Genomic DNA, 25,137 nt, shown 5'->3' with positions numbered 1-25,137 from the left:
TTTTTATGTTCCACTCTTAAAGCTGCTTGGTTTTGTTCCATGTGTTTAGAGCAAAATCTATAAAAACTGCCTTAAGACAATGACATTTAAAAATGTTATCCTTCAGCTTGGCCATCCAGTTTGATTCTGGGCAAAAACAAAGCCAGGCTCAGCACAGCTGAGGGAATGCAATGGCACAGGTAGTGAGTGGGAATGATCTGTTGTCCCACTGAACCACTCCTATCCCCAGGAACCTGCCAGAGGCAGATCCATGACAGGTCTGAAGGAGCACACTGGGGCAGAATCAGCATGCGGGCTCCCACTTCCACTGCTGGCCCAGAGTTTGGGATCACACTGATAAACATGACCTACTGGGGAAAAGAGCCTATTGCCTACAAAGGGCACGTGTCTCACAGTCACTGTCCTGTGAAGGACACCTCTGAAGGAAAAGTGGATGGAGGTCATCAGAGATTAATTATTATTATTATTACTGCTTAATTATTTGCCTCAAAAGACAACAATCTTTTGGGAATCTTCTGAGTGTAAAGCAAGCTGCTGCCTACTCTGCTTCAGTTAAGACTGAAATCCTTGGAAAATATGAGAATCTGACTATTTGTTATAGTTCAGTACAGACCCTACACTTTATAGGCAGTATACACTGTCTCCCAGGTTCAGCAGATAACATACAAATTGCAAATGGATATAAGTAATCTTTCTCAGAGGAAAGAGAAATGCATTTTCTTCACTGTAAACTACATGTAAACATAAAATGGGAACTACCCAGGCAGCAAATGGATTTTTCTTTCCCGTTCAACTTGCAAAACATGCCCTGATACAGTAACTAATGCAGAAGGGTATAAATTGCATATCTACAACTGCTATTTCTTATACAAACTTCCTAAGTATGAATGCAAAATAGATACTTGCGCTGACTTCTAGGCCCTAAACCTGTCAGCTTTCCCTATAATCACTTTAAACATTTAAAAAAATTCAGAAGGTTTTCATAAGGACTAAAGCATTAGTAGTTGCAGCATAAGCTCAAGATGGAATTTACTGCTATCGTTCTCCATCTAATATTTGCACAAGACTAATCAATTGAGACGTTCCCAGACGGTTTTAACATTTAACAGGATCCATAGAATGACAGTAAGAATTTTTAATACTCATGGAGTCACAGAAGAGTGGCATCAATAAGACAAATTGTATGAGTAACTGGCATTAGAATGCACTGGCAATGCACCCAAAAAGTTATTTTTAAGGACTACGACAAGAAGTATTCCAATTAGGCTACGTAAATTACCAGAATATAACCATCATTACTGAAAAGAGAACTTCCCTTGTTACCATAAAATGAATTCACTGTACAGACTGGAGAAATATATACTCTTTTGACTTATTAATAAAATAAAAGGAACAAGTTATAATTAAGTGGATCTTAAATTGCAATAATTACCTGGAAACAATGAACAGACAGGTACAGGTGAACACTACACACATCAAAGCACGCACCGAAGAAAATGAGAATAAATGTTTGCTCTCTCTTTTACGTGCTGTGTCTTCAAGTAAGCAACCTGGTTTCAGCTCAGCCAACCAACATAGCTGATGTAATTAAACAATGATACAGGTTTATTATATAACCAAATGGAAAGCTGTAGACAGGTCTGAACAGCACTAAAAGAAGATTTAATTAAGTTTGTAGAAGATCTAATTATGCAATGCTGGAACCAAAGTGTAGGAACTGGATCTGTTCAGCTCTGACACTTCTTTCCAGCTTTTTATTCTAGAATTTCAAAGATTATTTAAAAACAATAAAGGAGGAAAAAAGGAGCAGTTGGTCTGAAGTAATGAAATTTTCACTTCAAAAAAGAGAAAGGTACACTGCAACAGAATAAATGGCAGCTGCACCAGAGACAAGCTTTTATATTTGCCCTCTAAACAAGCGGAATATTCATTGCTTTTCATAAAATGAAAGTGTGAAAATCTAAGTGAATTTCCTTGCTACATCCCCCTTCTTAATGCACGTCAGGTTGACAAACACATGCCTAAAGTCACTGACATCCGTGTGGTTCAGCTGCCAGCCCTGCAGCTCAGCCAGCCATCAGCCAGCTTCCTCATCCCTTTGCCCCGCTCTGCTGGTGGTGTTGAGGGGACTGTTGTCTCCCCACTGCCAGGGGGCAGGTGGCCTGGTGGTCTCCTCCTTACACAGCTCTCCCTTCACCCCATGACATGTTCCCTTCCAGTGACACAGCCCCTGTTTCCAGCTGCCCAAGCCCTGGGGAGCAGCAGCATCATGTGGGCAGCTGGGCTCTGTGAGCTCCTTTCTTTGCTCTGCTTCTCACCCTCTTGCAGGACTCCCCAGAGCCTTGCAATAAGCCAGTCCTCAAAAGCTGCATGTGCTTTATTTAGACCTGAAACATTAGCTCAGTCAGCTCTTTCTTGGAACAAAGTCTCCTTTTCCAACACCAGAAGTTAACAATTGAGGTGTACTACGATGGTGGCCTTTTCCCTCACGAAGGTTCACTGCGCTCCAGACTGTAAGAATTGCCACCATGCCCCCTCCCCCCCCCAAAAAAAAAAAGCACAGGGCAAGAAATATAGAAAGGGAAATGCCAGTTTGACTGAGATCAGGCCTGGCTCCAGTGAGATCAGGCAGCATGAGCGATGTGTTGCAGAGGACACTCAGAGGCACAGGCAGGTTTCAACCTCCTCTGCCTGCCATGCTCCCCTCACACCAGCTGCCAGTGTGTCTCAGCTGCATTCTTATTAGCTATGATTTAAAAGTATGATGATAAATGCTTTTAGTAAATACACAAGTGACATTTTAGGGCTGTCAGTGAAATAAATTGGTGTTAAGGTACATTCCTCATTATCTAGTTTTGTCCAGAATACCTAAATTAGTTTCTCCAGAGGTTTTTTTTCCTGGTTACTGTTTGCTGGTTGCCTCTGTGCTTGATCAGTGATTTCTTTTTGCTCCCTTAGCTGTTGTCTATACAATGACATGCTTAGACACATCTGAGAAATTCGAGTGTCTTGTTCTCCTCACTCATGTCTATCTCAATTGAATTCTCTTTCAGTTCTCTTTTCCTCTCAGACAATTCCTTGTTAGTATAAATCACCTGTCATTTATCTGATAGATTTAGTTGGATCCAAACTGAGAATGCTGAGATAATTCTCTCTCACAATAGCATTTTTATTTTACCATTCTGACATTCCATATAGCAAAACTCTATTTTAATATCATAGATTGTGAAATTACAGGTCTGTTAAAAAGAGTAGTCTAAGAGAGATTTCTGACTGTTCAGCAGGTGTTCTGAAGTAGTCTTTTTAGCCATGATTTTCACTTCCTGTCAAAGAAATGTGGTTTCATGTACCACCATTACAGGGAGAGATTCTACATGCCGAAAAAATATGTGTGTGTGGAGTGTAAAAATACTATTCACCCGTATTGATTGAAATAAACAGAATGAAACAACAGTAAAACTTTAAAATTTGGGGGTTATCCTGAGAACTAGACAGTATTGAGCCTACAGTATTTCCAAGGCAGGGCTTAGGGTGGTCAGCCTGGACCCACTGCACAGTGAGGTAAGAGTGAACCCTTCACCCACTTCAGCCCTGCATGGAACAGCTGGTTAGTGTAAAACACAGCACATGGATGTGAATGTGTGTGTTCAGAGTAGCACTTTGAGACCTCTGGTTTTGGGGTGCTGTTATTTTTTTTCTTTTTTTTTTCTTTTTTCTCCCTTGCCCTGTTTGAAGTCTTTGGAACAGGGGTGGTTTTGGACTCGATGTGCCTCCTCCCTCCCACCTGACAAGGCTGCTGACACACAGAGCACAGGGCAGAGCTCTGTGGTTACTCTGGCCTTGATGGGTTCTTCCTCTGAGTATCTCCCAGCTGCATTTGGAGTGCAATGCCAGCCTGGCCTCTGCCAGCCTCTCCTTCTGAGAGAGGACTTCAGCCCAGCCAACTAAGTCACTAAATACCATGTAAAGGAGACAGTGCCCACTAAGAGCAATAGGAATGTCCTTGGTGACTTCAAGAGCTTTGGCTCATGCCAGGACTGCCTTTGTCTTCACAGGAGAGTAAAAATTTAGGAACAACCTACAGATATTTTCTAATCAGAATATGAATAGCTCACTAATATCAACAAGTTGACGCTATGGGACAAGTGAATGAAACTGAAGACAAATGTGGGAAGCACAGCAACCGTTCCATGTATCAACTAAAAAAAAAAGCACTTTTCTAAATACTGGTAGCAAAAGCTGGGTTTTAAAGAGGTTTTCCTTTCCTCAACAAGCATTATAAATAATTTATGCCTCATTATAACATGATTGGGGCAGACACTAATTCATTAGGCCTTCAGGGATTTGAGTAGAATCCTTTCGGATGAATGCAATCAGACCTTTGGTTATCACGCATTCCTAAAATCATGCCACGGTTGTTGGTTCAATTATACTTTTTTGAATACTCCTCAAATACAAAATGATAAAAACTTCTTTAGCAATATCTTTACAATTGTGGTAATGTGCTATGAATTTCATTCCAGTGCACTCCCACTGAAGGTACCCATTTTCACCCTCATTTAATACATTACCCCCTGGGGGATTCATTTTGACAAAGAGAGTACATGCTCCGAAAACAGCTTCAAAAATTATGATACACTGCAAGTAACGTTCTTAATTTTGGAAACAGGGACTTGATTATGTTTGTAATTTCCAAAATTCATTGCCCGCTATTCTGTTCAAAATCTCCAAGCTACTAAGGAACAGCAATGCCCTTCTGGTAGGGCTGGCAGGACCTCCACCATATGGAGATTATCCTCCACGCAATAACATGATGAACTCAAAGCCCATTAAAAGCACTGCTGAAAGGACACAGGAAATCCTGAGCTTAAGAAAAGCTAGAAGGGGAAGGATGTCATTTAATTTTATTGACATGTTAGGGACATTTACTCTTTTCTTAAATTTCATGCTATCATTTTTAGTCAGATACCACTGTGTTAATATATGCATTTAGCTGTGCAGAATGGGAAAAAAAGAGAAGAACACCAAGCCTCTGGTTTCAAGTGTAGGAGACAAGTAACAATTGAGTGCAAAACAGTATGTGCTGACAATGCAAGTCTATAAATAGCTGACCATCTTGTCTGTGCTTTTGCAAAGCTTACTTTCACTAAGTGATTTTAAAAAAAGTAAACATAACCTTTTTTAAAAAAACCCCACTAACTGATATCTAATAGTGTCTATTTTAAATGCCAATAAATGTCTTGCCAATTAATTACAAATGAAAACACATTTTATACACTAAAAAGTGGAAGTTTTGGCTTTACCTGTTCTTACATGGTACCAGTTATATGAACTACAAATGCATTTCTACCATTTATTCTATTAAATGCTCTTCAAAAACATGACTTTCTATTCACAATACCTCAAGTTTATCATGGAGTTGTATTGCTAGGAGACTGAGAAAACAGAAAGTTTCCAGACATCTCTGTTGAAAACCTACTGATAACTTTTGTAAAATGCAGATATGTCACAATCTGGGTTAGATAAAAAATGGCCCTTCTGACTACAGTCTGTAGGTAACGAAGGGCAGCACACAAGAATTATCATAACAATAGGTTTTATTTCTCTCAGATTTACACTCTTACTTTTCCATAATTCTGCTGTTTATAATCTGTGAATTTAGAAATTAGTTCTGCTGTGGGCCAGCTGGTGATATGCTGAATATTTTGGCCATGAACCCATGAAAGAACAGACACATTTTAGAAAATAAGACCTACTGGCATCTCTGATAAGCTACTTACATGTCATAGGAAGAAGTTAGTTACATATGTTTGCTGTTAAGCCTATGAATCTGATTAATTTGCTAAGGTAGGATACTATAGCACCTCAGAAGGTAAGTATTAATTCTATGCCATTTTACAGATGGGAAAACCATCCAGCAGGTCACTGAAAAATTTTGAGACCATAAGAGTGGAGCCCAGCCAAGTTTCCATCCTACTTGACACAGACTGTATCTTTCCCTTATTTTTTATGCATCAGAAATCTCACTTTTTTTTTTTAATTAGCACTGCATTAACCCCTATTTACAATGATTGCTTCATTTTTGTATTCTGCTTACAACTAATAGCAAGTCTCCTCTCTGCTTTCAGACTATATGGCTTGAGCAAATTTCTTGATCCTAGTTTCCCAGTCACAGGCTTCCCCTTTGTTGTAAAATCTCTACAAAACATGTCAACATCCAGATATCTTTTTGTTGCCTCTACTAACACTTGTGCTCTAACAGTTAACTTCTCAGTTATGTAAGGCATCTAAGAGTCAACTGCTTTACATATTGCTATAGAGTATCTTCTAGACATGGTTTCCTTGATATTGTACCTAATTTGGCACCTTCTAGATAACAACTAGATTACCTGGTAACCTCTGGCGCTCCTGAACTGAAAGCAACAACAGAGAACCATCTACTTGTTTCCTACTCTGTGCAGAAATATTTTTGTTGCTGGGTAATACACAGCTTACAGAAAGTCACGTGTTTAATGAAATGAAAGACTGACTAAAAATAAATAAACAAGCTGCTCTGCTACAAGCCTCTCATCTCCTCTGTGCTCCATAAGTTACATGATATTGGCTCTTTGGATGGAACCACAACTGACTCACAGAAGTGTAGGTATTTCCATTTAAGATTCTTACCTTCTCCTTGGAAATCTAGCTTGAATGGAGCTGCAGTGGTGAAAAGCAGAGAGGAAATGAAATACTGGCAGAAGCTTTTCTTTACAAGAGCAACCAAGTCACATCCACGCAGATCCCATGGACTCTCCCAGCTGAAGGACCTCTTCAGCCAGCCAGAGACAGGTGAGCACAGAAAACCAATCCATCCTCTGCACAGCCTGCACAGACATTTCAGGGAGATCTCTCTATGGTCCTACCCCAGGACTGTGGGATATCAGGACCTCAAAACCACAGAGGCACACACCGCCTTTAATAAAGTTAAACTCAGAGTTATTCTTCTGGTTTTACAACTCTGAACACAACAGCAAAATTTAAATGCCTGAAAGCTCCCCTAAACACTTTGGAAGCAAACAGAAAGCTGTGGTACATGCTAAGAAATTCTGCTACAGAGAACAGCAACATCTCAAAGAGCCAGCGAAGAGATCGTGACTATAACTCCCTCAGGGTACCACAGAATAATAGGAGCTCATTTGGAAACAGATAAAACCATGTGGCTGAATGAAGTTGAGTCTCTACTGTGGACTTCGACATGGTTAGTCCTTTCAGCAATACCTGCAGTACAGTTTTATGGTGCACATTCAGTCTGGCTGTAAAAAGAGATGTTACAGACAAAGTAAAAAAAAATTCATTCAAAATGATATTGATCAAATTGCAAGATCAGTGAACAGTGAAACAGGTATGTCTTCCTGTAGGTCTTTGTCACTGATTGACTGTAGAGCCATTAGTGTGAATGTGTTTTCCTAATGGGTGAGCAGAACTGACTTCTGAATGACAATGTTTCTCCTCCAGGCTCATACAGCCCAAAAAATGCAAGCTTTGATGGACTTTAAAGAGCAAAGGTTCTCACCGCCCCAGAGAGAACTCAATTTCTTTTTTCAAAGACAATATATTTGACATGAAGTTATATTTTAATTGTGACAGTTAAGTAGAAGGAAACTATAAAACCCTGACAAAAAGCAAAGCACCATATATTCCCAATGCATGGGAACTCTGTAATGTAATGGGCTTTTGCACTTTGCTTCTGTTTTCTTGTGTATCAATGACATGTGCATCTCACTTTGTATCTCAACAATAGCTTAACGAGCAAGCAAGCAGGCCTGGTAGTTCTCTGAGAGGCTTACCAAGGGACATTTAAATGTGGGGAAGTAGATTAAAAGTTCAGAAAACAATGTGAAGAACTGAAAAGGACTCAAAATGCTTCAGCCAAATGACAGTGGTGCAACACTAACACGGCTTAAAAGGACTTTTCAAATGGGATTCCCCCATGTGCACACCCCACCAGCCTGCAAAATCTTCCCCTTCAGCATCTAGACCCACAGACCACACGAGAACAGAAGTGAGACAGGAGCTATAACTGGGACCTGAGGAATCTGTGAGTGTTTGGGAGTACTGTGGGAATTTCCCCAGTGTGAACAATGCCAGTCCAGCAGCAGGAGCCACGGAAGCTCCTGGATTCATTGCTCTCGAGGACACCCAGGTGTGCATGGCTTTATGCACCTGAGCAATCCAGTAAGTGGAATTTTTCAGCCCCCTTCTCCACAATCATACATAGTTAAACTATGAATGGAGAAAAAAAGAAAACTCATCTTTATGTCTGACCGGCAAAGCTGCCAGAGGTCCCACAGAATATTTAAAAATTAGTTTTTACAGAGCATTGTAGGCAGAAGCCTTGAAGCCTGATGAGGTTTAAAGTCAGTATTTCACTGTCTGAGACAAGAAACTGCTCTGGTTATTGCTCATACTGACTTCATGTCCAGTCAACAACCACACAAATAAATTATCTGTAACTTCTGATATTCTTGTCATTTCCAGAGATATTGCATATTTTCATGCATTTATATAGGAGTAATTTATCAGATACGCTTATAAGAACTCAGCTAATCTAGAGAGTACTAAATCCTTCATCACTGCTGAGAAGGACTACAGAAAATCTGAAAGATTGGAGGGGAAAAATGTTGCCCAAGTAGTTTCCATTCTGCAGTTCTGCCCTGCTGTAGAGTGCATTCACACAATGAAGCTTCTGGGATATTACAGATTATTCTTTAAAACTTCATCTAGTAAGTGCAGTTCAATTTAAATAAACTGGTAAATATTCCTGAATGAACATATATAACTGATTGTTACTATACCTGGCACTAAAATTTAGGAGTAGATAGCTGCAAATAAAATAAAACGTGTTGTTCTCTAATAATCAGTTTGATGTCTGTCCTTTCTTTGAAGACTAAATTCTCAGGCATCTACAAGAAGAATAAGTTTGTCTTTGAAATCCTAAATCAAGGAGCCTTTCCTCTTCCTTTCAGTCCTTTTCCACCTTCCTGTTCAAACCACTTTCCTGCCGCTGAGTTTACGAGGTTAAATAGGTTACATTCATTACAATACCTTTCCTCCGCCACAAAGGTTCCCAACTGGCCTTGCATAGTTTGGCTTCAAAGTTCTGAGGGGTCCCAACTGCTGATAAAATTAATGGGAAATGAGTGCACTGCAACTTCCAGAGTTAGGTCCGTGTGATAACACTTGGGTAACACCAAATCACTGTTCTCAGTGCAGAAATTAAACCACTGCCAATATGAAATATGGAACAGCAACATTTCTCCTCTTATTCTTTCAAATGCAGCAGCAGATCCCAAATGGTAGGGGAAGGGACTAACATTCACTAGGTTTGAACATCTGTCTCTGAAACAGTCTCCTGCTTCCAAATCCCGCCCAGTATGACATTAAAGAGAAAGAAAAAAGAAAAAAAAAGGGTGCCTAAGTTCAAAAATTAAGCTTCCTTAGAGTTTGAAATAACAGATATTGTACATAGAGGACGACCTTTCCAAAATGAAAATGTCTCCCTGCACAAATGATAAAATGTAATCCTAGAACCAAAAAAACAAAAGTAGGTGCAGCTGGTTCTTTTTATAATTTTTGAAAGCATAAGAAAATTAGATCAAATGCATTATGAAACAGATGCTCTATATGAAATAAATGTTCTACTAATTTAAGAGGAAATTGGAAGCAGACATTAAAGGGCTATATGATGTAGAAAATCATAGGAGACTGCTACTGATAATTGCTAATTACAGTCATTACTAATGCTTTATCATGCAGGAGTTATAGGTCAATCCCTAACTCTAGACCTTATTCCATGTTCTTGCTCTCTGTAATAGTGACACACTTGCACCGTCAGAGGAAAGGTTTTGTCAGCACTTCCACTATAAAACTCTTACTGGGACTTGAAACTTTGTCATCAAAATGCACTTCGGGGTGAAAATTGGTATGGAAAGTCCCAGTCTAACAAAATCACAGTAAGCATGTTGCAAATATTAAATCAGAGAAAGGCTGAGGTTGGACAGGACCTGTCCTGGATGAGATCATCTCATCCAACCTCCTTGCTCAGAGCTGTTTCCAATGGAGACTCTATACAGGGAGAATCCAAAAACTGTCCAGAGAACCTATTCCAGTATTTGACTGTCCTTACAGAAAAACATTGTTCTCATGGTTATATAAAAGTTATATTAAATTACATTATCAATCACATATTATGTATCATATTTAAGAAAATAAGTTTTAAGTTGGCAAGAATTATTACTATTGTCAGCTCACCATGACCTGACTATCTGAAAAGAATGAAACCATAATTCATTGCTCAAGTGCCTCTGTATTTGAGACAGGTTTCATGTGTGACTCACGTACACTGGACCCCTGCCATTGTCAGTGTTAAATTTGGCATGGCCAGAAAATCAATTAAATTTAAATTTTCAAGCCAAAAACATGGCTCTAGTATTTGATAAAACACTGTGTAAAATTTTAAGTGCCTAAAGGTGATGACTTCTCTCAGTAATCCAGCTGTAAGAAAAAAAAAAGAGCATTGGAATGTGACTTCCTTTAATCCCCTTGACATAAACAATGGAATAATTTTACTGAAATTTAAAAACTTACATTCACTGTAAGAGATTTTAAGCAAGACTGCAAAAGGGTAAAGTACAGTAAAATAAACCCAGGAATGTATAAATGAATTTTTGCATTTAATGAACAGGTACTGAAAGGAAAAATACATCTATTTATATACAATACTATAATACCACCTAGTCACATGCACTGTTACTAGGATTACTCATAAAATCTTTTTTTCTCATAGAGTTTGGTTTAAGTAAATTATCATAAAATGTGCAAAAGATAGTTAACCCATTAATCTAAACTCCATGTTGTTTTAACACAATTTTACTATGTTTTGATCATTTTCTCAAATTGCATCAGTAAAGTTCTCAAGTTGTTTTTTATCAGTACATTGTGGAGAAGTTATTATAGTGATAAACTTTTAAATCTTATAGGCAGTTGTAGGATCATCCATGCATTACTTTTTGCCTGCTTGTTCTATCACTTCAATCTCCTTTCCAAGTCTCCCATTATCTCAAGCAGATGCTTATAAATCTTGTGTATAGTTTTGTTTTTATTTGTGGAAAGATAGACTTCTTTTGGTCCCTCTAGTTTTTGCTGGACAATGCTCAGTCAATGATCACCACTGATTTTTTTGATATTTTTAATGATAGAAATGTTCACATTTCCTCTTTTATTCCTTTTCTTTTTCTTTTTTTTTTGGTAACATCTGCACATCATCTGTCTACTGTGATAGTCATTACATATTTAGAAGACAGATAACAATAATTCTGACAGTGGAATAGACATGATCCTGTGTATTTGAACTAAAGCTCTATTCAGGGCCCCTTTGAAAATGGGGTTATTTGTGGTGTTCTTCAATTCTCTTATGACTCATACATTTTTTGAGGTCACAAAGACAATACAAAAGCTCACATATGACATGTTGAATCATACTGATATCCTGGGCTGATATAACCTCTGCAATCCATTCTCTCAACAAGCAGCTGGGAAAAATAGATGCCAGATTTATTGATTTCATACAGGGCCTAGGCCACTGGCAAATAATTAGGTATGAAACTACTCTTTGTTCTTCTATTCAGTTCTCTCCTCCACAGAAGAAATGGAGCCTTCCTCCCAACACAAAAAGCAACAGGCTTGCATTCTGTGTCTGCAAATCCAGTGCTGCCACAGAGCACTTAACACAAACTTACTTGGTTGTTTTGTTAAAAGACTGATTCCACTCACATACACACAGAAAGAAAGAAAATCCATATTGAGAGAAGGCTCTAATTAACAGATTTCTCTTGAGCACAGATGAGTACCCAGAGATGAAAAGGCTCAGATTACCTACTTCATGCTGATAAAGTGCAAAATGAAACCCTGATCAGCTTTGGAAAGGCATTCCATTGCATTTAGCTACACCATTAATGAATGAACAAAAAAGATTTGGCTGAAATTACTTATTAAGAAATGAAACAAGGAATAGGTGGGGAGGGTTTGGTGGTGGGGGTAAGGGGGTTATATTTTGGTTTGGGGTTTGTTTGTTGGAGGATTGTTTGTTTTGTTTAGTTTCTGTAAATTGAACTACTCAGGCAAGATGGAAAGTTTATTTTCAAACTTCTTAAAACTGAGTTTTTCTCACTAGTCTGCTTATCTATCCATGGTGCTGATCTTAACTGAGAGCCTTGCATGCCCCCCATTTACCTCTGTAAATCTTCAAGGTAGTGTCCACGAGCTTTGAATTCCAGCTACATACAGACAAAAGCATCTCTCCACCAATGCCGGGGTTGTTCACTGTCTCCCATACACGTGGGACTGCGAGCAACATACAGACTATGGAAAGGGATCCCTCATATACAGAGTTGAGCTATGCAAACAGTCTGGAGACAGAGAAATCTCCGAGATCGCTCTCCCCAGAATCCTCACTTCCAGCAGACCAAAACCTTATTTTTTTGTATGTTCTTTTGTATGTTCTTTTGGTGCTTTAGTCTTCTGTTTCTGCCTCTACTTCCCTGCAGCTGTGTTCATGCCTGTTCCAGCACCCCCTTCAAATTCCTTCCAAACTAGAGATAGCAAAGCCTGCAACAAACTTCCCCACATCCAGGATGGTCCTTTCAGCCTGGGAGTCTAATATGTGACAGAAATATTAAATCATAACAGTTAACAATTCAGTGAGAGTAAGTCCAAGTAGGGCAAATGCAACACTCTCAGGCCTTATGGGGACTCTCTGAACCATATGACAACTGGTGCTAATGCTTAACAAATGTCTTCCAACACTGTGAAAAGAATATGGTTTCATTGATATGCTGTTCTGATGGATTTGTGGAATGAAAGTCACTGCATAGCTGCATTTCTGAGACAAGTTTTATACCTCATTAAAGCAGTACATAAGCTGTACAATTATACATCCATATGTCACTGCCAAATTTATACTCTTTTACATACTGTTAGATTAAGATGGTTTCACTTCATTGCTCTGCAAATGGACTTTTGAAAGAATATTTCACTCAAATTTTCGTGCAGCATTGACAGGCAAAGCACATGAAAGAACATGGGGTTCCTTGTATAAATGCAGCACCTACAATATGCCCTGAAATAAAAAAAAAATGACATGAAGAAACAATTTTTACACTCTTCCACTACAGTGACCTTTTCAAAGTGTAGGCTGTAGTCCAGTGTCCCCTTCCCCCACCAAGAGGCACCATTTTAGAACCAATTCCACTGGATTATGCTATAATGCACTGTGATGTCTCTTGATCTGACCCACTTCTTCAAGTCTGATGGGTTTTTGTTTACACTGGAAGACATCTGATCCAAAGCAGCAGGAGGATTACATCACTGTCTAATTAGAATAACTTTTCAATTTATAGTGAATAATGAATACACACCATTGGATGCTGCTGTCTAATGGACTGCATGAAGAACCAGCAGAACTGAGTTCTGCCCCTTAAGGCAGAAATGAAAACAAAACAAAAAGAGAAAGGAAAACAACCCCAAACCTTTAGCTGATATCATGTATCTAGCCCTCTGTCACGCAGCCTGCTTTTATGCTTTCGGTTGTCATTTCTTTCCCTCCTGAAAGAGACTGCTTTGCTGCATACACTCACATCAAGAGACTTGACTAGCAGCTACAGCAAGGCAGAAAATTCACTTCATGTTTGAGAGGCAGCCAGAACTTTCAAAGGCAATGTTGCCTCCCCCGCTCTCTTTGCCCCAGCAAAGCTGTCTCAGGAGTAACTGAAGAGAGTCTCCAAAATTGATGCATTTGCAAAATTTGTGTGGTTCTGGCAAAACCAAAGCCATAGGTTTTTGTGTGGAACATTTTCAGGGAACCATACAGGATCACTCAATCCTGTAACAATAAATATACCTACATATAGGGTGCAAGGAAAAACATCATGGATAGGAAACAAACCAGATAATTAAAGGAGAGGAGAAAGGTAGCAAGCAGTAGTCATAAAAGCTTGAAGGAATTACGAATACCCTGGACAGACTTTTCCCCACAGGTGACTGCAGAATGTCTCTGCAATTGTTCTTCCTTGGTTTAAGAACAGAGATGCATTTATTGCATGTAGCTTGTTCTTATGGTAAAGCCAGATGGGAAGCTTGTACGGCTGCTACTTAACACAACTGCTTACACATGAAGCTGCATTATGGGAGAAAAGCTGTGTGAAAAGGATCAGAATGATGAAATGCATCTGGCTTAGTGCACAGCAGTAAACAGAGGCAAATATATTATGGTAGTTCAATTACTGATAGGATACTAGAGCCTATTCAAGACTTAATATTTAATTATCTTTAGACTACATCAGTTGTTAAGCTGTCAGCAGCATCTGTAGAGGCTACATAGGTGGACATCTGCTACAGACTGAGAATGCCACACACCAGCAGAGCTGTCTGCCACAAATACACAGGAAGAAATTCAGGAACTCACATTACAACTACATCTTTCACATAAAACATATTTACAACAGGGATACATATCCTGGATCACCCTGAAGCCAGTAGGAGGCAGAAGGACAAACTGCACTGACTGGGGGCTCACTGGAGGGAGTAGTTAATCCTGAGGTAAGGGAGATGAAAGAACACTGTTTAAATAAATCCTCTGCACTGAACCACCCCGACATCCAGCTGAAACTAAGCTTACCTACCTCTCTTGCATGCAAAATATTGTTGTGACAGATCAGTTTGCAAAGTCCAGTTAAGCAGCATTCTGCATGCACAATTCCATGAATGTATGCTTTTTTCCTACCCCAGGAACATCCTCAGTTGGACAACTCTCACAGACCGCAGCCCTTAGTACTCCACTGATCCCAGTTGCTGCCACTCCAAGCACCCACCACCTCTACCAGTCCTTCTGGAACTTGCTTGATTAAAGCAGGTCTGAATGTATCCCTGAGCCTGGGCAGGTCCAGGAAAAGTGAGGTCTTAATTAGAAGCCAGCTTAGCCTCTAGCAAAGCACATGCTTTGTAACTCAGTAACATGACAAGATTTTGCTGGATTCTTAGGAGAATAACAAAAAAGGCTCACCCCCAGCAACAGAACAACCCTCTAGACAATGTGTCTGGTCTGAAACGTGGAAGTGTGAGAGCTTTCCAGCCAACAATTAAGAATGTCGTCTCCTTCCAAGAAGAAGCTCAATTATTTCTGCTGACAGAGCCTCAAATTCATCCCATAGCAGCAGCCAAGTATACTTCAGCTTGACAAAGCTCAACTCAGCAGAAACAAATCTTACAAAATGGACATACAAAGAAGCCTTAACTCTAGGAAGCACAACCAGCTACATCTACATCATATCTTACAGGCTTGCATTTCCTCTGCACTGCACAGTGACAGCAAAGCACAGCACAGCTAAGTGCATCGCTTTTTAATGATCTTTGAGAAGTTAAAAAGGGCAATAAGTTTCTTCCTAGCTAAGCCATATGTCTGAAATGGTGAGGAATGTGAACATCTGCAGTGGATTGAAAACAGCCTCTTGCACTCTGTAGCATCTGCAGAATTCTTCACCCTCTTTAATAGGCACCAAGTCATAGCAATGCTGCACCATAAATGTTCCTTTCATTTGTGAGATGATCAATTATCAGCAATCCCAAAAGCAGATTCCCTCATGATGCTAAAAAACTGAAAATGTAGGGTTTGTGTTTGCATATTGTACACACTTTGAGTACAGAACTAGCCAAATATGTCCAGTCATCATTTTGCCATTGCAAGTCAGTGTATCTTAACCATCTTTTAGGTCACTAAGTGCACAGGGGAGATTTATAGCAATTGATAATGGATAAGGTGACTTTGTAATTTTGCAGGAAGAAGCTGAAACTTTCCATTCCTTCTTGTCAGGTCTCTAGGTCCATTAGGATTTGGTACTGTAAATGAACCTTAAAAATTTGTTTAAACTACAACTGGATTTGGCTAAGTAATTTTTTTTCTTAATACGAACTGTTTATTTGTCTTCTACAAGGTCATACAGCAGGGATTTAGGGTTGTTAAGTTGTTTTTTTTTTTTAATTCGTGTTTTGCATTTGTTTTAAACATAATTTCTTTTTTGTATTTTTTTTTGGCTCTAACCTTCCAGTGTGGGTTAAAGACGCAAGTATTAAAATGCAAAGTCAAATACAAGTTATTTTCACAAGCACTAATGTAAAAAAAGGTCTATTTTCCTATTTTCTAGACTAATATTTACCATCTTTGACAGACTGATTGCTGAGCAGATTGCTGCATATTTCAGCATTATCTTTTAACAACTTGACAGATCCACCTATTTTCCTGTGATTATTTTATCCCAAGTTGGAAGTCTAACAGTTCCTTTTTGACACACTGAATCACAGGATTTGTAGCATAGCACAGACTCTTGTGATTTATCGTTAGTATTTTGATGATGCTTTACAGAGCACATTTGGATTTCCAGCAGTGTTGCTTTGTTAGGCCTGATCTGCTCAGAAATACAGCCAGCAGCCCCAGTAACCCTGGGAGGATCTGTATTCCACCAGCAGAAGCACAAGTGAGGCAGCCACCTGAAAGGCTTGAATTGAGGATCAGGAGGTCACTCTGGAACCATTGACTACTGCAACAGCAAGGAGGGCCTGCTTTCTTAGCAGAGAAGGAAATCTTGGACAAGTTAATTCGGGATATTCAGTAAATGCCAGCAATTTCCTCTGCCAATTGTTTAAATATACAGCACAGAAGCACGGGATGGACAGCTAAAAATGCACACAGATACAGCACAATAGCAGAGGGAATATACAATTCCATATAAAGATGTTCTGTTGTAAATGCAAGCAAAAGACATAAAGTAAATTGCTTTAATAGCAAATACCCTTTCAAGGAAGTGCATCATAAACAATTCCTCCACCCAAATCCAGAGAGTGAAAAATTCTTCACATTGTTCCTCCAGTCACTTCAGCTTTCTGTGTTTTCAGATTATAACTGGTAATTCTGCTAATTATTTCCAGCAAGGTTCCTAGGGTTATTACAGAAAGGATTCTGCAACCAGTGAAGCACACCAGAAGCTTTATTTATTTTCATAATGATTGCATATTCATAGGAAGCAATACTGGAAGGGACCTCCTGGGTCATCAAATGCAATTCTCTGCTATCACAGGCAGCCACACAACACAGACACTTCATAAACAAGCAAGTTCCATCTTAGAAGTAATTTGGTTTCTTGTCCCCACTACTCTAAATGGAAAGTTGCTCCAGAACCTCAATCTTCTCATTACCAAACTAAATTTATTTGTAGAAGGTTTATTTCAGTTCTGTAGAAGGTTTATTTCAGGTTTTTAAAAAGAGATTGGACGTGGCCCTTAGTGCCATGATATAGTAATTGGAGTTGGATCAGGGGTTGGACTTGATGATCTTGGAGGTCTTTTCCAACCCAATCTATTCTGTGATTCTGTGATTCTGTGGTGCCAACGCTGCCCTTTAACTCAACATTTCTAACCTTCCTTTGGTCCATTTATAGAGCAACCACAATTGCTCCCATTCTACCTTTGCCATATCATATAAAGTACAATGTATATCCACACAACTGTTTATATACTCAACTAGCCTCTTTAATTTTCAAAGACCCTTTTTTAAGCCCTGGGAAAGTCTGTGCCACATTAGAGCACCCAGCTTGAGGCTTTTTTAGGGTAAGACATCCTGACTGATTGGTGTTTTGTCAGCCATACCAATTTACATCAACTGAGAGTGCAAGAAAAGAAACACAAATCACCATGTCTAATGAATGTCTAATGTCATGCAGGTGAGCGCTGTGAAGTCAGTCAAAGCCTGCAGATACCTAAAATTGTGAATGGAAACTGTTTATCACTATGAGATGTTACATAGAAGGCATATTTCTCCAGGTCATGCCAGCAGGTAAGAGATTTTTGCGAGCCTAACACATTCGTAATGAGACAAACACCTAGTCAGGGCAAGTCTAAGGAATGGGAATACTTGTTACTGAGGCCCCAAGGCCACATTTTCTGCTGGAGCGGTGGCAGAGGATGGAGACACAATGCAAAAGCAGCCCCAGGAGATTCCTGGTCCCTGTGTGTGCTTGCTGCCCTCAGTGCTCACCACAAAGTGATGTGGGACAAAAGGCAACTGTACCAGTCCACAGACAGGAGCTCCAAGGGAAGAAAGTAGGAATTCTGCTATGCCTGAACATTCAGCCTGTATTGTTCAGGAAAGTTGAGTATTTTGCAAGTACTCTGAGTGTCTGAGTGCATTTCCTCTGTGCACCTGTACTTTAACACAGCTGTGGGGCTGGAGCCAAGAAAAACAGTTTTGAAGCAGTGAAGTTAAAACATAGCTCCAGAGTTACACTGACATCAGACCCGTTAAGTTTCTCGTTGAAACTTTCCTTGCAACAACAAGAAAATCAAATTTTGTGATTTGAGGGCACCAGGGCATAATTCACATTAAAAAAACCTCCAGTCTTTACTCAAAAAACCTTCAGTATAGATTATATTATCCTCCTTTTCTGTACTGTAGCACAGGTGACTTGTACCTACAGCATAAACACATATACACAAATTAACATTTTCTGCCAATTTTACCAGGTACAATAAGCAGTAGCAGGCTCCTTTGGAAATAAGGGAACAAAAGGGCATAGATCAGAATGGCTACAGAAGAGTTGCTACTTACCTCTAGTTTGCCCAGGTGAGGTCCATTTCTGGCTTTTCTTTGATCAACATATATGTAAAAAATACAGATATTGCAGATGATGTAGATATTTCAGATATTATACAGCAGTTGCCTCTCAGAATACTTGCTGGGGATTGGGAAGTCACAGGCCTAAAGCTCTTGTGTATTAAAAGGTGTAGATATTTTCTTGATACTTAAATGCAAGTAGATAACTTCATAGCAGAGTCCCCTAAACCTTCAGAAGAAGTAAAATTCATTTACAACAACACTGATACATATATTTATTACTCAGAAAATACTGATTGGCTTAGAAGGGAATTTTAAGGTATTCCCTACCTCTACATTAGAACATAAGAAATTCCGGTTACAAATACTGTAATGTAAAATGAACTATTGAATCAATTGAGCAACAAGCTCTGCAAACTGGCAGAAAAAGATGAATAATGTAAAAGGATTTTTTGATCAATAAGGTAGGAGTACAATGCATTACTAAATATGAGATCTGTCAGACAGAATAAGACACCTTAATAAACCTGTTTGTGTCAACTCCTAACCAGCTAGATTTGAATCAAGATTATGATAATACAAAAAGCAGACAGTTGGAAGCAAGTTTTGAATCACCAGAAGACAAACATGCACAGAGTGAATTTTACAGAGAAGATTAGGAACACTTATTGTGAAATAGCCTGATGTGAGCTCTATAGATTGCCTAATAAAAGTGTGTTAACAATACTATCAGAAACAAAAGAAAAGAACCTGTAAAAAACCTGATGGGTTTGAAATGGGCAAAGGCACTATGGTAAGATTATGAGTCCACTTTAATACAAAGATAAGACAATGTTATCAGAAACTGAATTCAAAGATAGGAGAGTTACCTCCTGCCAAGGTAAGGAGTATTTTTTCCACATAAATCAGTATTTTACATGTGTAAAAAAGAATATGGAGAACAACCAAGAAGAAAACATTTCTCCCCAGTTCCTGACTTCAGCCCATAAGACCTCAGAGCTGGAGAGGTAATGCCTGGTAGTGCTTGGTGTGGGGCTGGAAATGGCACAGCTGCAGCTCCCACGCTGCTCCTCTACTCTCCAACTCAACTGCAAATTGCCTGGTAAGAGGCACCAGGTTGGAAGCTGCCACACACAAAACAGCTTTAACAGAGTTACAAGCACTAACTTATAGCCTCAGACAGCTTCTAATCAGTGTATCGACAGTGAGTGGGAAGGCACTAACTTTGGAGATATCAATTTAAATTATTTGCTCCACAATAGAATTGTTAGGTAACTTCAGGCACATCATTGAAGGCTTTACAGCCTTAGTTAGCCAGACACAGGAGCCCAAATCCAGTAAATCTTCATACAGACATGCCCATAGCAGAGCCCCAAAAGTACTGCTTTATCTTCCAGGCTATTGTAGGTACAGAGTTATTGAATTCACCACAGATGCCACTGGACAAATTCAAAAAGTAGCTGGCACTCATTCAACTGCAGCAGGGGATGTCATCCCACTCCTCGAGAAGTGGGCCATGGGAACCTCACAAGGCTTAACAAGACCAAGCACAAGGTGCTGAACCTGGGTCAGGGCAACCCTGGTATCAGTCCAGGCTGGGGGTGAACAGGATGAGAGCAGCCCTGGGGAGAAGGACTTGGGGGTGCTGGTGGGTGAGAGGCTGGAGCTGCCCCGGCCGTGTGCTCTGGCACCCAGAGCCCCCGTGTGCTGGGCTCATCCCACAGCCTGGACAGCAGGGCAGGGGGGGATTCTGCCCCTCTGCCCCCTCAGGTGACACCCCACCTGCAGAGCTGCCTCCAGCCCTGGGGTCCCAGCACAGGGAGGACATGGAGCTGCTGGAGTGAGCCCAGAGGAGGCACCAAGAGGATCAGAGGGACGAGCAGCTCTGCTACGAGGAAAGGCTGGGAGAGTTGGGATTGTTCAGCCTGGAGAAGAGAAGGCTTCAGGGTGACCTAATTGTGACCTTCCAGTGCTGGAAGGGAGCCCACAAGAAAGGCTCTTTTATAAAGGTATGTAGTGACAGGACAAGGGGGAATGGCTTCAAACTGACAGAGAGTAGGTTTAGATCAGATATTAGGAAGAAATTCTTCCCTGGGAGGGTGGGGAGGCCCCGGCACAGGTTGCCCAGAAAAGTTGTGGATGCCCCATCCCTGGAAGTGTTCAAGGCCACGTTGGATGGAGCTCTGAGCATCCTGGGATAGCGGAAGGTGTCCCTGCCCATGGCAAGGGAGTTGGAACTGGATGATCTTTAAGGTCCCTTCCAACCCAAACCATTGGGCACTTAGTGCCATGGTCTGGTAACCACAGTGGTGTTGGATCAAGGGTTGGACTTCATGACCTCAGAGGTCTTTTCCAGCCCAGTTGATTCCATGATTCTGTGATTCTGGAAAATGTCTGGGAGACCTTGTAGCACACTGGTTCTGCCTTACCTCTGGGTTCAACCCTAAACAGAGATATTCTGTTCAAAAGTTCAAAACTGTGACAATGTGGTCCTAGGAGATACCTGAACTTTACAAATAAAGTACTTCCAAAGTTTTGAAAGAAGTTCATCTGCATGGGCAGAGAGAGACAGAAGGTTAAGCCTCCATTAAGAGCAGATGGTAAGAGCTCTCTTGCTCCCTGTCTCTCAATCTCCATTGACAAAAATGGATATTAATATTGCCTAATTCACAGAGAAGAGTGAAGTGATCCAGGATTATTACAGCTATGAACTGCTATACAAGCATAACAAATGGCTATATATTCCCACCAATTCATCACACACTTACAGCTGGATAAAATATTCTTTGTTACATACTTTTAGCTAAATTAGTGCTAACTATAGCTTTCAGGCAAAGTCATAAGTACTTTGGTTGGATTTCTTCAAAAGAATAGTCACAGAGGAAAGAATTTGTACTTATTCATGCAAATCACAGGTATTTCAAATGTTGCTTTAGTTGAAATTATACCTCTTCAACAAATAGAATGTAAATATTTCCATTAAATGCTTTTAAAAAGTAGATTCTTTGAGGGTTTTTTTTTGCCACATCAATATTTATGTATTTCTGATTGAATAAATCTATTTCCTGGGTCCAAATACTTGTAGTGTATCCTAAATGTTCTAAATAAAAATCAACCACGTTTGAGAATAGCTTGTATATGTAAAAAACAGTGTTCTATAGGTTGAATAACTACAGTTTATAATTGAAAACTCATCTTTTTCTGGAAGCATAGCTGTCATCAGCAGACATCTTGAGCACTTAAAAAGAACATCTCCCAGTTTTTCCTGAGGCTTCTTCAGGAGCACAAAGAGATGGTATTGCTTCTGAAATCTGTACATCAGTGCTTCTGCCATTCTGCTGTCTGTCTTGTATGTACCTGCTCTACACATCTGGTCTGGGCTGCTGGATTGCTATTCATCCTTTTATACTGCTGGGAGGTGTCCCTGGGGAATGATATCTCTACAGCTACTGTACAACTCGAGGTTACAATCTCAGTAACACCTTCTGCTATAATTATGTTTAGACTGGTGCTTTAAAACTATCCATTTCATTAATTCTCAATTTGGAGCCTGAAGCAAGGAGCTGAACGTCTTACTACACACAGAATGTCTGAGAGAACAGATTTGAAAGTCCCAGATGGATTTCTTCAAATAACAAAAAAGAGCAGAAACAACAACAACAACAACAAAACCTTCCAAAGGTGCTTTTCTCAAATACAAGGTGTCAGCCCCTAAGCATAAAGATGCACTAATTTTTAAGGACTCCTTATTACACATACATGTCCTAAACCTCTGAATATTTGGTCCATTCTCTCCTTAAAGGCCTCAGAAGGGAGAGAGGGACAACATTTATTAACTTCATAATGTGAAGTTAATAAATCTAGATTCTAGCAAGAAAGATTTGATGCTTCAAAAAAGATGTCCTTTCACTCTTGATGAGATCAATTTATCTGGAATAGACAAAGTAATTTAGAGGACACAGAAAAGTTATCACATAAAGTTACTAAGGAAAATTTAAATCAGAGCTTTGATTAGAAGTCCAATAGACAGCAGAAAGTGCAGGTTTTAGAAACTTTACAACAAGTGCCATTTAGGCCTATCATTCTTACTGCTGAAATATTCCTTTGAAAGAACCTCCCTTTAATCCATGTTAATCCATAAATTGCTTTCATGACCAGCACTTACCTAAAACGTGACAAGAATTCTTGGGACTAGGGAGATAGCTATAAAGCAACAAAAACATCTGTTACACATGCTTTGAAGTTGCAAAGTTCAGACTCACTCAGAACAGTTTAATTAAAAGCAATTACTTCATATTAAGCCTGTGCACCAAAAAGGGTGTGATTTTCATCCCATGGATTGCTCTTAACCTGGAAAGTTTCTCACTGATTGAGGCAGTGTGGGTTCTGAGTCAATCCTCCTGCAGGATTTGGCAAATAGGCTGCCAAAACATTACTGTGCTGCTGCTGTATAGCACCATCCATCATTGTACAGGTAATCCCAACAGTTCTGAACCTGTCAAGTCTCAAAAGCTTCCCCTTATAGTTTCTTTGCAGGGATGTCCTAGACTAAAAGAAAAGGAGAAAAACAAAAAAATTAATCTGAACCTGTTCCTTCTGCTCCCTCTAATATTTCCTAATTCAGCCTTACGTTAATGTTTGTCTCAAAGCTCAATAAGCAGAGCTGAATATACAGCACAAAATTATGTAAAGGTAGATAAACTTAGAAAATCACTGTAAAACTCCTGAGAGCCCTTTAACACTGACAGCAGAGAAATCTGTGGGTTTGCCCCAGTTCTGGTTGGGCTAACACATGTTCTTGTTCATGCCTCCTCCATTCACCTCATCCTCCACAGGGTCTTCCAGCACTGTCTGCACTTCTGCCTCTGCTCCATTCTCTGCCTCACCCATCGACCAGTCTTCCCCAGGGCCCCAAATGGTTCCTGTTTCTATCTCTGTGTCCCACCTGCCGTCTGGGTCTGCCCTTCCTCACACCATGACTTCAGCCTGAGTCTCCTATCCAGGCAGCTCCAACCTACTCCAGCCTCACCAGATTGCAGTTCTCACATCACCTCCTTCATCCTTCTCTCCTCTGTCTCCTGTCAGCCCTGATTGTGCCTGGTCTCACATCTGTAAGGACAGGAAGAGCAGCTCTGTTTTTGCTTTAAGGTCCAGTCTAATCCAAACCCTAGTCCAAGGAAAATGTGCTGGGAGAGCTCAGCTCAGTCCCTGCAGCCCTGGGGTGGTGCTTTCTAGCCAGCTGTAGAATCCTCAGAACATTTGTCAGACAAGTATAATAAGCCTTGTGCATCATATGGTTCTGCCAAAGCTGAGGAAACTTTCATGCAAATTGTAGCAAGAACATTTCCTGCATTCCCATCAAATTTAATCCCTTCTCATAGGAGGACACAGTTTATTAATGAAACATCTGCAAGTATTTTTAACCAAGACAAAAATGAGTGCCATTCATTCTTTGGAACAGCTGAATCTCTCCCATTGAAAACTTAACACACTTTTTTTTGGTTGTCAAACACACAGGAAAGAGGCACAGTTGGACTGAAGTTAATTCCATCAGAAGCTCAGTTAATTTTTTTATATAAAGTTCGGAAGAAGTACTCTCCAAGATCTATTTGAACTCTGGCATTAAACCATTTGTCCCAAAGGTTCAAAAAAAAAAAATAGAAAAAGAAAAAAATATTTTTTCTAACAGAATAAGAAGAAACTTTCTATGTCCCATTAGAACTATGTACTAGCACAGGCCTTTATCGCTACAGTAATGAGTAAAGAAAATGATATATATTTAACTCCACTATCATTAAAGATTTAAGATTATTGCAATAATTTTCTACTTCTCTTTCGCTTTATTGAGCTTAGTCAAACTGATATATTGCTGTGTACTTCATTCATTCCTGCTGATGGATGGTATGAATTATGTAGACAATGCTGATGTCCAACTAATAAGAGGAACTACAGAAAAGAGAAGATAAGCCATTGTAGATGATGAAGTACTGATTAATAGATTACCCCCCTTCTGACAAGTCCAAACCCATATTTTAAACTGCCAACAGCATTGCAACTGAATGAACAAGTATTTCTGGAATCCAGAAAATGTTGAGGAGCTGACCTTTCTCAAAATTAATCCTTAACAGTTTCTTTCAAGATTTATTTCTTTCTCTTAGCTTCGGACAAAATCAGTAAAGGTGTGACCTGAGCTCCATGATTTCTAATGAATGTATAAAGTACTTTCTGGCCTAGAGTTTGATACTCTTGATACTCTTGCCTTGGTTTTCACACATGCCCTTCAAGCAGTACTGCTGACTCTAGTGACATTCATTAAGTCTGGGTTCAGAAAGGAGGTGATGTCACGGGGCAAAGCCTTTGAATCAACATTGGTTTGGATCAGCAGTAGCAGCAACTGAAAGCTGGTCCTAACCTGTGGCTTGGGGGAAACGGGATAGCAG

General features: G+C 39.8%; 1 long non-coding RNA gene across 1 annotated transcript; it reads right to left on the bottom strand.

Moving 5' to 3' along the window:
* Window positions 1-6,759: 6,759 nt before the first annotated feature.
* LOC113956899 lies at window positions 6,760-18,745 on the bottom strand. Its single transcript, XR_003531004.1, has 3 exons — window positions 18,692-18,745; window positions 9,085-9,156; window positions 6,760-6,863 (listed from the first exon to the last, which is right to left on the bottom strand). It is a non-coding gene; the product is annotated as an uncharacterized LOC113956899 (long non-coding RNA).
* Between the last annotated feature and the right edge of the window lie 6,392 nt (window positions 18,746-25,137).

The sequence above is a fragment of the Corapipo altera genome, unplaced genomic scaffold (genome assembly GCF_003945725.1).
Source record: "Corapipo altera isolate COAL_440 unplaced genomic scaffold, ASM394572v1 224, whole genome shotgun sequence".
Lineage (NCBI taxonomy): Eukaryota > Metazoa > Chordata > Aves > Passeriformes > Pipridae > Corapipo > Corapipo altera.
Note: the sequence above shows the minus strand (reverse complement) of the source record. Positions and strands in the feature narration are given on the sequence as shown.